The sequence below is a fragment of the Gossypium hirsutum genome, chromosome D13 (assembly GCF_007990345.1).
Source record: "Gossypium hirsutum isolate 1008001.06 chromosome D13, Gossypium_hirsutum_v2.1, whole genome shotgun sequence".
Classification (NCBI taxonomy): domain Eukaryota; kingdom Viridiplantae; phylum Streptophyta; class Magnoliopsida; order Malvales; family Malvaceae; genus Gossypium; species Gossypium hirsutum.
Window position 1 is genome coordinate 18,630,236 of NC_053449.1, and position 8,952 is coordinate 18,639,187.

Genomic DNA, 8,952 nt, shown 5'->3' on the forward strand with positions numbered 1-8,952 from the left:
AAATTCTCAACCCACATTCAAGTTAACTTCTCTCGATTTATTATTTTCACCGATAATGTCTTAAGATAATTTACATATAATTATGCATTGGAAACTTAAACTAAAATGACACTAAAGAATACAAGCAATCCAAGCAGAAACTTTTAAAACGCAAAAAACATAGGAGTCTCCCCTATCTCAATAATGATCTAAAATTCCACTCAATAAGAATGAACACCCTCACTAAGGTTCACTCAAAGCACTCAAAGTGTTTAAGGTTCAAGTAATGTGCACTCAACAGTCGAACAAGCAATGTTATTACCATAGATTTGCTTAAAAATCAAATCTCTACCATTATATAACGAGATGACACACCAATCAAAATGTCTTTACAAGGTTGTAACGGGGTTTTAGTTAAGACTGCAAAAAAGGTCAGAAAAGTTGGTTACAATCGAGAGTCGAGTTCATAAGTTACCAAACTAGAAAAATCAGTTGCTGAATTAAAAGAATTTACATTAAGAAATAAATGGTGGATGTGAGCTTTTATACAATCGATGAGACTCGCAATTCAAAGTTTTTTTTCATTTATTTTTTTTCAATAAAGAGAGAACTCAACAATGCAAATTATGAAACATAGTTAGGCAACTAACCAAATCGAATCTCGACAAAAAGGGAGTCAATAAAAAGGATGATTTACAACATTAATATAGGTTATGAGTTAACACAAACGGGTGATAAGAAAAAAATTGTTAGGATCAACGAGGTTAATTAGGGGTTAATTTAACGAGTAAGTTGTTTATAGGTTAAGCGAATTGAATCCTAAGTGCCTATATCATCTCAGTATATCAAATAAATAATGTGGCCTAGAAATGTATAACCGAAGCAAGTTCTAAAATAACAAATCAAATTGACATACTCAACCAAAAATAAAATGAGCCCGAAATAAAATGTATGTTTTATAGGCTCAAAAGCTCACAAAAAATTATGGTTTTGATGTTAAATTTGTAAATTTTAATTTTCAAGATAATGCTTCAGTTCAGGGAGATAACCTAAAATAATATTCTGAAAAAAACTTATCATGCTTGACTCTCTCGTGTCTTAAAGTATAAATCACACAATGCATAAAAATTCACAAATTAATCCCAAACAGAATTAATAAAAACTCCAAATTAAAAAAAATCAACTTCAATGTTAGGTTTAAGAAAATTACTTTAAAAAAAATGATTCAAGGACTATATCGCATAAACATATAAATCCTCCCCACACTTAAGATGTACATTGCCCTCAATGTACAAACAAATATAAACATAATAAGCAAATATAATAAGTGAGGAAGAGAACTGAAACTATCTTGAATTTGGAAGATTTCGTCAGAATAATGAAATTCGGAATCGTAGGAGATTCTAAATTAAGTACATGGTTTTGAGCAAACTAATAAGAAGATAGACAAAAAAAATAAAATACGATAAAAAGATAACAAAAAATAAAAACAACCGGAAAAATAATAATAAAAGTAAAGTGCATGATATAATAAAATACAACATATAAGTCCGACAAATAGAATAAAAACAAATAAAAACAAAAATAAAAGATAGTTTGGGGGGCTTTTGGGTGCGTGATCACGGCGAAGATAAAGCGGCGATTAGGGTTTGGTGAAATGGAGTAGGAAGGAAAAAAAAACTAGCTTTAAAAAAAGGGTATATGGTCATGTGGGCTACACGACCGTATGACCTATTAAAAACTTTTAAAATTTGCTCTAGTGTTTACACGGCCTTAGACACACCTGTGTGTCTAGGCCGTGTGCACCACACAGCCATGTCGCTAGACCGTGTGAATCCACTTAGACCGTGTGTGTTAAAAGAAAATTGAAAAATTGGCTCCAATATTCATATGATTTGTGATACGCCCATGTGTCTAGGCTGTGTGTATCGCACGACTGTGTGGATTCATTCAGGCCGTGTGGGGTTAATTGTTCACTTCTCTCACGATTGTGTCAAGGGGGTGTGGGTCACACGACCGTGTCTCTAAGCTGTGTGGTCTACCCCAGATCGTGTGACACTTTTTCTTTTTGATTTTTTTTGAATTAATAAAAACAAAAGTTATGTAAATAAGAAAATAAGCATGCAACAAAATTGAATGGAAATATAATAATAATAATAATAATAAAATATTCGGGTTGCCTCCCGAGAAATGCTTGTTTAAAGTCTAAGCTCGACTTCCCTTTTCAAGCTTACGATTAAGTCAAATTTTCGAACCGGAGCTCATCTCTCTCGTTATCAATATCACCATCAAAATAAAGTTTGAGATGATGACTATTTACCTTGAATGTGTCATAATCAGGGTGTGTTACCTCAGTGGTTTCGTATGGGAATACGTTTCGTACCACAAATGGATTCGACCATCTGGATTTCAACTCTTCAGAGAACATTCGTGGATCCAGATTGTCCAGCAGTACTTTGTCTCCAACTTTGAATTGGTTCGTCCTCTGTACATGCACACCATGCCGTTGCTTTGTTACTTTTTTGAACATTCTACCTTTATTCTCCATTCATCTAATTCATTGAGCTGAACCATTCTCTCTTCAGTTGTCCCTTGATTTTCATCACCTTGAAAAGGATATAGTTCTAACACGTATTCATGATTGATTTCGTACAAAGAATGTTGAGTCGCATGATTACTAACATCAAGATAATGACAAGTACCATTTCGCTCACTAAAAACTCTCACAGCATCATGTGCTTGAAGAGTAGCCTCTTCATCACCTACCTCAGTACAAGTTCACCATTAGCCATATCAATAATAGTTCTAGCAGTGGTTAAAAAGGGTCAACCTAATATCATGGGTACATCAATATACTCATCCATTCCAATGTAACGAAATCAACAGGAAATATGAATTTATCTACTTTAATAAGTATATCCTCAAGAATACCCTTAGGATACTTAATTGATCTATCATCTAATTGAATACTCATCCTAGAGGATTTTGGTTCCTTGAGACTAAGTTGTTTGAAAATTTTATAAGGTATTAGATTTATACTAGTATCCAAATCAGCCAAAGATTTTTCAACATTTACCTCAACCCTAAATTCTCTAAATTCATCACTCAATGAATTAATGATATTAATAATGGCGGTGGTCTCGGCAAAAAATGGAGCAACATGTGAAGGACCAACAGAATGAGCAGGTTGAGAAGGATCATGCTCGGGAGGAGGAACTTCATCGTGATCTCCCTTAGAATCTTCATCTTCAAGGGTGCTGGTTGGACATCCTTAACCCATGTGCCAGTGCATGGATCCTTCTTATACCTAATATGATGTAAGGCACCAAAGCTAAGTGGAGTGTAGGAGGTGGCCATAGGTGGAACACCCCGGGTTGGGATTTTGAGACGTTTAAAAATATAGGAGAGGTATGTTTCAAAAGGCAAGGTGAGGGTACTGGTAAGCTCTTTGCTAATGACCTTGGTAATATCATTAAACATGATAAGCTAGGTCGGGATACCTATTAGTTTGAAAATAATCCATCCACCAATAATCAATGGATCAAAGAATCGCATGTTTAGAAATAAGGTGTAATATCCATGTAAGAATTAAGTGTAAAAAATGATCATGGATGTTAAGCTTAAACGTGTTCAAGCTTAGAATGGTTAAGACCAGATTATAAGGGCCTTTCTCATTAGACACGTTTCCAGGTGGTAGTTTTAAAAATTTTCTAAAGTGAGCCATATAAGAGTGTTCATTAGAAAAGAATTGGTGGCAACAAATGTCTCACCCATTTTTTCATGTTTGAGAATGTTCAAACAAAGATTGGCATGGGTTTGAGAGTAGATTTTGAAAATATCAACCCAACGCCATTCGACCAAAATAGGAAGATAAACAAAGTTAAAATTGGCTAAAGAATCAAAACCAAGTGGTTGAGAGACATTAATCTTACGAGTGGAGAAATGAGTATTAAATCGTTCATCGAATTTTCTAAAAAAACCATTTAAAGAATCGATTGGACCATTCAAAGGGATAAATGACGAGGCGTCGGTTCGAGGATGTTTCTTGATAGGCTTGCTTACAAACTAGAACTCTAGACACACTAAGTTCACTTAGAAAATTGTTGGGGAATTTTATCGAACACTTTGTGGGCAAGGGTTTTGAAAAATTTCCCAAGTAAAATTATTGGTTTTAGGCAACATCTTGCATTAAAACAAAAATATAAAATTTCTAAATCAACCCAATAGCACATTTTTAACAAAGATTAATCATAAATATTGTTGAAATTTCGAAATAAAAAACTGAAATTTTTTACCTCAAAATTGCTTGAAAAATGATGAAATCCTTTAGCAAAATTTGTTGAATCCTTGTTAAAATGGAAGTGGAATGGTTGTTGTCAAGAGATTTTTTAAAGAACAACAAAAAAAAAAGAAGAAATTTTTGGTGAAATGTAGTTTTTAGGTTAAAGGCATGGGAGAGGGAAAAAATTTAGGGTTTTAGTTTTTTTTAAATATTTTAAAACACTGCAGGAATTTTAAACACCTGATAGGTATCAATATTTTTATGTAAGTATCTATACTTTATAAAAAGTGTTTGTGTTGGTACCGATACGAAATGTCCATTATGTTTTTCAAAGTGCAGAAAATTTTCCTAACTTAGTTTCTAAGTCCTAATACATTCTAAACTAACTTAAAATGACTTACTAGAAAATTCTAATGAGCTCATATGTTTAAATATGCAGAATTTGGGTATAAAACACATGAATCATAGATCATTATAAGTTCATCAAAAAATTGATTACATCAGCCAAGAAAAGTCTATTCAAACACCCTTACTGTGGTGTGTAGTGCAGTATGGGTAGGAACTTTTTTGTTAAACATGAATTGTATTAACATTCTTAAGCATGCTCAAATAAACTGTCAAATTTTGTTTTCTATACGATTGTGCTTGTTCTAGGAACTATTATTTTGTATGACATGTCTATTATTTTGTTTTCTGAACTTATCCATTGACGATTAGGTTGTTAAGCAATCTTCTTTTGGGCAATCCTATCAACCTTCAACTAGTCTTGACGGTTATTCGAATGTCTTGCCAAATCCGCAGACTATGTCCTTCCTTTACTTGTATTCTTTATTTCATCTATTCCCAATGTGGATTCTTCTTTCCACCATGTCCTTATAAGGTAGTCCCTGAGCCTACCCTCCTAATGACCCTCGGGTATGTCCCATTTGGCGGTCATTCCAAATTTGTTTAATCCTTGTCAGACTCATTTTTCTTACTATAGTCTTGAAGCACTTGTTGACATTCCATTTGTTGGGATAACTTATGAGGTCCCATGCCACTTTGACGGACTAAGTCCCACTTGGGATGAAAGTGATTGGAGTACTTCCTTGTAATCCGCTTTATTTGCGATACCTATCTTATAAGTGTAATGCCGTCCTAGTACCTATTTTCTGTTAGTGGGTTCTAACTAACCCCTCTTTATCGATTAGTCTATCCAGAGTACAAACAATTAACCCTTTCTGCATAAACCACAAGGTCAACGAGTTTTATGTCGGGAGCAAATCTCCCCATAACCTTTCAAGGTTTTTCACTAGCATGTTGAGCTTCTTTGAACACTTCTTGGCGGTTCTTAATGGTGGATCCTTACTTGTAATCTATGGATAGATCCCCTCTCATTACCTACCTACAAGGCATTAATGACGCATCATTCCCCCAACAGATCCTAGCTAGGTTAACACCATACACCCTATTGGCCCTTTTGTTTACCATTGGGCGGACTTTTCCCATTTCTATTACCTTGTTCCTTTTTGGCGGTTTCCTCAAATCCAATTGTTGGCTATCGTCTTCCAATACTTGTAATTCTCCTTTTTTACATGACTTTCTGTATTCACAGTCCTGGTGGACTACCTACGTTTATCGTCCTAATGGACTATCCCATATTTGATGTCTTGACAGACTCTCTATGCTGTCGTAACCGAGCTATGGTCTTGCACAATATACCCTATGTTTAACGTCCTAGTGGACTACCCTGTATTTATCGTTTCGATGAACTGCCCTATTTTTAATGTCCCAGTGGACTGTCTTTTCGTTGCCACAATTGAGCCATGGTCTTACACTATAATAACCCATTTTTAGTGAAATCGGAATAATGGTTTCAGGACCACATATCCAATGAGTAAATTTTATTATTATTATTTTATTGTATATGGAATATTAGAAAGGTCATATAAAAATTTTGTTAAGAAATTTTGACGTTTGCATGCTTAATTAAGTAAAAATGACTAAATCGTAAAAGATGCAAAAATAGAGTTCTATTAGTTATAGGTATCAATTAGCTATGAAAATTAAATGTGAGTGAACTTAAGTGGTAATTAGACTATTTATGTTGTTATTGGATGATTATGACAAGGTTTCATTGAAATTATTAATGTTTTTAAAGGGTAAAATAGTAAAATGATAAATAAAGACAAAATTAAATAAGTAAAAAGTATCATCTTCTTCCATATGTTTTCTTCTTCATCCGATTCTTAAGGAGGATATAGCTAGGGTTTGGCCACGGCAAATGTTCATGCATGGTATGTTTTATAATTTCGTTTTTACTCCTCTATATCTTTCATCAGTTTCGCTAAAATAATCATAGGCAAAGTAGAACAATCACCTAAATAAACGTATTTCAAATGGGAAGGAAGTACCTTTAGTTCGAGTTTAAGTGGTTCTTCAATTGACAATTTGGGTTGCACAAATTCTCTAACTTCCAACTCTAATGGTTCAAACCGTGTGGGTTGAATAAAATTTCCCAGATTGGCTTCCATCAAAGCCATGTTTTCTTCACCTTCTTCATCCTCCAATGGGTCAAGATCTAAGACATTCTCCAATGGATCTTCTTCAAATTTTCTTTCCATAGAAACCAAGGTTTCTATCTCTTCCATAACTGAACACTCCTCTACCTGATCGAGAAATTTCATCCCTTTAAGAATGTTAAAGGTTATCTGCTCGTTTTGAACTCGCATGGTGAGTTCTCCTTTTTGTACATCAATTAACGTTCTTCCCGTGGCTAAGAAAGGTCTCCCAAGGATGATCTGCACTTCCTTGTCTACTTCAAAATCTAAGACAATGAAATCAATAGGAAAAAATAAATTTATCAACCCTTACCAAAACATCCTCGATCTTTCCTTCGGGATATGCTAAAGATCGATCTGCTAGCTGAAGCGTCACAGTTGTAGGTCTTACTTCACCTATCCCTAACATCTTGAAAATAGACTTGGGTATCAAGTTGATACTCTTTCCTAAGTCACACAAAGCTTTACCACAGTAAGATTCACCAATGTTACATGGTATAGTAAAGCTTCCTGAGTCTTTCAATTTTGCTTGCAATTTGTTTTACAGGAACGCACTGCACTCCTTTGTCAATGCGACAGTCTCATACTCACTCAGTCGTTTCTTCTTGGATAGTATATCCTTCATAAACTTCACATAATTTAGCATTTGTTCTAAAGCCTCCACTAACGAAATATTGATGTGTAACTGCTTTAGAACTTCCAAAAACATCTTGAATTGCACCTCATGTTTCTGCTTGTTTTGCTGCAATCTTTGCGGATATGGAGGTGATGGAACTTTCGGTTGAACCGAACAACTTTTCTGAGTAGGTAAATCTGCATCCAAAGAAGATGTTAAAATATCTAAATCCACTAAGTCAGGGTTTACCTTGTCAGACTTTGTAAATTCTGATTCCTTTGGTGTAGGAACTTCAATAGCTGGTTGATTCTTCTCAACGAGCTTATCTTCAAGATCAATCAATCAGGGTTCTAGAATTTTACCACTTCACAATGCTATTGCCTTGATATGTTCTTTACCCAAATTTCTTGGATTCTCAGTATTGCTCGACAAGGTTTCTTGCGATCTATTACATAGCTCTGTAGCTAACTGACCCATTTGGTTTTCCAAATTTTTCAGTTTTGCTGCTTGGCTTTGGATCAAAGCGTTATTCTTTGCCATGTACGCTTTCAAAAAGTTCTCCAAACTGTTTGATGCCTCAGCTTGAGGTGGTTTTGGATCTTACTAATTAAACCCTTGAGATTGGTTGATTTTTTGTTGTAATAAGTTGTTGTTCGGTCCATTTTCTTGGTTGCTCCAAGAAAAGTTAAGATGATTACGCCATGAAGGATTGTAGAAGTTGGACTGAGTTCCTTGTCCACTCCTATTTTTATATTGGTTCCCCACACAGTACACTGACTCGGGATTTGATGGACAATTCTCAAAAGAATGACTTTCCCCACAGTACACACAAGAAACTACTTCAAACGGACTTGGTGGTTGAGTTGCATAAGTATTAGTACTATTAGCGGTTAACTTTTTATCATAGAGGAAATAGACAATACCTGAGCTGATAACGAAGTGAGGGTGTCAACTTTATGAACTCTGGCTACACGTCTTCTTAAAGCTGTTCGATTTGTTGGCCATTGATAGTTATTACTCGCGATCCTCTCGATAATCTCATAAGCCTCATTATAAGACTTAGACAAAATTGCACCATTCGCGGAAGCATCTACCATCAATCTTGTATGTGCATTGAGACCATTATAGAATGTCTCCAACTGGATACAATGAGGAATCTCATGATGAGGACACTTATGAAGTAACTCCTTGAATCACTCTCAAGCCTCATACAAAGACTCATCATCCAATTGTTGGAAAGTTGAGATCTCGGTCCTCAACTTAGAATTTTTGCTAGGTGGGAAATATTTAACCAAAAATCTCTCTGCTAATTCTTGCCATGTAGATATGGAACTTGGTGGCAATGAATTGAGCCATGCTCGTGCTCGATCTCGCAACGAGTACGGAAACAAATTCAACCTTAGTGCGTCTTCAGTTACACCGGCTATCTTGAATAAATCACTCACCTCCATAAACAATCAAATGTGGAGATGTGGATCTTCCGTGGGCATACCACTAAATTGGCCCATCGTTTGTAGCGTTTGAAACATCACTAC

At 35.1% G+C, this 8,952-nt stretch overlaps 1 non-coding gene across 1 annotated transcript; it reads left to right on the forward strand.

Annotated features, from left to right (window-relative positions):
* Nucleotides 1-8,572: 8,572 nt before the first annotated feature.
* On the forward strand, nt 8,573-8,679 carry LOC121225923 (small nucleolar RNA R71). The gene has a single exon (XR_005923826.1). It is a non-coding gene; the product is annotated as a small nucleolar RNA R71 (small nucleolar RNA).
* Nucleotides 8,680-8,952: the final 273 nt, after the last annotated feature.